Source organism: Piliocolobus tephrosceles, chromosome 5 (assembly GCF_002776525.5).
Source record: "Piliocolobus tephrosceles isolate RC106 chromosome 5, ASM277652v3, whole genome shotgun sequence".
Classification (NCBI taxonomy): Eukaryota; Metazoa; Chordata; class Mammalia; order Primates; family Cercopithecidae; genus Piliocolobus; species Piliocolobus tephrosceles.
In genome coordinates, this window is record NC_045438.1 from 26,160,125 (window position 1) to 26,164,090 (window position 3,966).

At 45.1% G+C, this 3,966-nt stretch overlaps 1 pseudogene across 1 annotated transcript; it reads right to left on the reverse strand.

Moving 5' to 3' along the window:
• Positions 1-2,646: 2,646 nt before the first annotated feature.
• On the reverse strand, positions 2,647-3,378 carry LOC111554954 (annotated as a pseudogene). Its single transcript, XR_002735373.1, has one exon. The product of XR_002735373.1 is annotated as a charged multivesicular body protein 3 pseudogene (transcript).
• Positions 3,379-3,966: the final 588 nt, after the last annotated feature.

Below are 3,966 nucleotides of genomic sequence, written 5' to 3' on the forward strand. Positions count from 1 at the left end.
GGCACTGCTGGTGGACCCAGCGCACCCTCTGCAGCTGCTGCCCCAGGTGCTAAGCCCCTCACTGTCTGGGGCTGGCGTGCCCACTGGTGCTCCGAGTGCGCTGGCCCGTGAACGCTGAATGCCTCCCTGTTTTTCCCTGGCACCTCTCCCTCCACACATCCCCGCAAGGAGAGGGAGCGGGCTCTGTCCTCAGCTAGCCCAGAGAGGGCTCCCACAGTACCATGATGGGCTGAAGGGCTCCTCAAGTGCCACCAGAGTGGATGCCAAGGCAGAGGAGGCACCGAGAGCAAGGGCTGCTAGCATGTTGTCACCTCTCAATCCCCCTCTAAACAAGACACCCCAACTGCTGTTGAGAATTTGGCCGATGACTGCTCTAGCTGCTTCCTGCTGGATAGGGGTGATGAAGGGGCCCTGCAGTTGTAGTGTCCTCCAGAGGGGAGCTCTCTAGGCCAGTGAAAATGCCAGTGGGTTGGTCCAGGGGTCCTCAGTAGAAGTTGTTATTTGAGCTCATTTGGGGTTTCATTTCTAAGACCATCTGTAGCTTGATGGCCTCGATTCTAGAGGAAACAAATTTGACAAGAAGGTTAAAGATATAGGGCCCAAAGGTGAGTAACAGCAAAATGGCTGCCATGGGACCTAGAAAGTAGAAAAGCCATGCTGCCCAATTTCAGAGGTTGGCATAAGAGTTTGAAAGGCATCTGATTTTAGAAGCCTTTTCCTGTAAACGCTGGGTGGCATCTCGTACTATCCCTGAGGAACCTTAATTGCATATTACTAAGTGAAAGAAGCCAGTCTGAAAAGGCTACATATTGTATGATTCCAATAAGACATTCTAGAAAAGGGAGACTTCTAGGGAATTCTAGAAAAGGAATAACACACTGGGGCCTACCTGAGGGTAGAAGGTGGGAAAAGGGACAGGACCAGAAAAATTACTATTGAGGACTAGGCTTAGTACCTGGGTCACTAAATAATCTGTATAACAAACCCCCTTGACACGAGTTTACCTGCACCTGTACCCCCTGAACCTAAAATAATTTTTTTTTAAAGTGGTTGCCAAGGGATTAGTAAAGAAAGGGATGAATAGGTGAAACACAGAGAAGTTTTAGGGAAGTGAAACCATTCTGTATGATTCCATAATTGTAGATATCATTATACATTTGTCCAAGCCCATACAATGTACAATACCAAGAGTGAATCCTCATGTAAATTATGGACTTTGGGCAATAATGATGTGTCTGGTGTGGGATATTGATAGTGGTGGGAGGCTATGCACGTGTGAGGGCAGGGGATATATGAGAAATTTCTTTTTGTTCAATTTTGCTGTGAACCTACAACTGATTAAAAAAAAATTTTTTTTTTTTAACTATACTCTAAAGATGAAATCAAGAGTAATAGGAGGGTCCTCTGGACTCAAGAATGACTTCTTTTTTTTTTTTTTTTTTTTTTTTTTGGTAGAGACAGGATCTTGCTGTGTTGCTCAGGCTGGTCTTGAACTCCTATTCTCAAGAGAGCCTCCTGTGTCAGCCTTGTAAAGTTCTGGGATTATATGCATGAACCGCTGCACCCAGCTAAGATTGCCATTTTGTATGATAAGACTGGAAGGACCCTATTGTTACAGGATTTTGCTACAATATACAAAAACCAATCTGTGAGACAATGGCTGGGCTTTTTTCCTGCCTGATTAGTTTAGTGCACATACGACTTGGACCAGAGGGTCTCGGTTTGAATCCCAGCTCTGATACTTCCCAAACTGTACTGTTTTCCTTATTTGTAAAGACTAAATGAGATCGCATATGTCGAAAAGCTCTGTAACCTCTCAACACATACAAAGTGCTACTGCTGAAATGATTTATAAATGTATCTTAAGAATGTCCCAGATGAGTGACTGTTGGTTATGATGCATGACCACATCTTAGTGTACTCCTGGTCAGCTCCTGACTTTGAGAAAACAAGGATAGGAAGGCCCATGTCCCATGCACAAGACAACCAGCTCAAAGCAGGGACAGGCACTGAGAGGTGAAAGAGACCTAGTCTTACAGCTTCTGATCTGGGTGCAACTTGCAATGGGAAGGAAGGGACAGAAGCTCTAAATAGACCCACATACACACCCTAGGACATAATAAAGCCACCAGCCAACAGGAAAAGCAGCACAATTCCCAAGCATCCTCTTGGTTAAATAGATAAAAGAATGGCTGCCACACCATGTCTGTGAAAGCTGGGGAGCAGCATCCACAGAGCAGAAGTCACTTCTGCTGAGCTTCCAAATCCCAAATGCCTGGCCATAGCAACTCTTTCCATGCCCAACAAATGAAGCAATCTGGGGAAGCCAACACCTGGAAAGTTTACTGTACAGGGCAATCTACAGTGGGGCCAAGTGCTAAAGCAAAAAGTTATTAAAATTCATTTATATAGTGTTTTATAGACAAAAGTAGAGTTTTTGACATTCAGGCAATCACCTGTATTTTCAGAAGTGCTTCATGAGCAGATGGATTTCTTTCCCCTCCCCACAATAAGATATTTCTGTCTATACTCCTAAAAGTGATGCATTTATTTATGCCACCTTTACAAGAACAATCCCTTTGTCATCCCAAAACCTGGGCAAGGAGTGAAAAGAGACAAACAGAGCCTTCTCCAAAATGGTAGTCCTCACAACAGAGATGTAGTGCAAGAGATACATAAAATGGCAGCTCTTGAGCGGAGTGTGGCCAGCCGGGACTGCATGGCCTCCAGAGCCTCTTCCTCCTTCTCGTCCTCTGAGGCAGCCATCGCTCCTGAAGGTTCTGGCTCTGGAAGGGCATCGGTCACTTTACTGGGTGCTTTGTCCAAGGCCCCTTCTGTAATTTCAAACAGAATTCTGTCCGTTTCCATTTCTACTTCTTCCTCCATTTCTTCCTGATCATCCAGGCTTTCAAAAGTGTCCTCTAACATGTCCTCTATGATCCCAGCCTTCATCATTTCTTTGGACAACTCCCTCATGGTGGCCTGAATTTCTGGAATCTTCACAAGACGTTGCATGGCCTTCATCACTTCTGTGCTCTTCTGCAGGGAACCAGCCACTCGCAAGACGGCGAGCTGGTTCTTCATCCCCATCAGCGCTGAGTTCATATGTGCTTTGGATGCATATAGCTTGCTCACAGCCTTCCTTGACCTGATCATCTCCTTGGCCAGAACTACACAGACATCCTTCTGGCCCTTCTTGGCAGCATTTTTCACAGACTGTTTCACTTTTTCTTCTTCTCTTTGGATATCGCTTATTTGCCTGTCCACAACTCTTATTTCCTTTCTTATCTTCAATGACCACTCATTGACCGGTTTTTTGGGAGGCTTCTCCTGGGTTTTTCCAAACAGTCCCATGACGAATTGAACCCGTCTTGCCCCTTCCGGTGAGGGCTGCTAGCATGTTGTCACCTCTCAATACTACCTTCATGCTCTCTTTCTTAATTAACAAATCCAATGCACAAAACATTTATTCCCTTCTATAAACACAAATCAAGCTGAATTACATTTGTGCGTGTCTGTGTGCGTGTGTGTGTGTGTGTGTGTGTGTCAAGATCTCACTCTGTCACCAGAATGGAATAGCTCACTGCAGCCTCGACCTGGTTCCAGGCTCAAGCGACCTTCCCACCTCAGCCTTCTGAGTAGCAAGGAGTACAGGCGGGTGCCAAAATGCTTGGCTAATTTTTTATTTTTTGTGGAGATGAGGTTTCACTGTTACCCAGGTTGGTCTTGAACTCCTGAGCTCAAGCCATCCTCCTGCCTCAGCCTCACAAAATGTTGGGAATACAAGCATGAGCCACCACACCTGGCCTAAATTCTTTTTGAAATCAGTTTAGTTGTTCCGTTGATTTTCACATTTTGGGACATTGGCTCTTACCAGCAAAAATCTTCCATCTCTTCATTATGTAACTGTCCAATTTCTCATATGTTTTCTATTTCCACTTGTGACTTCTGATATATAGATGTGTC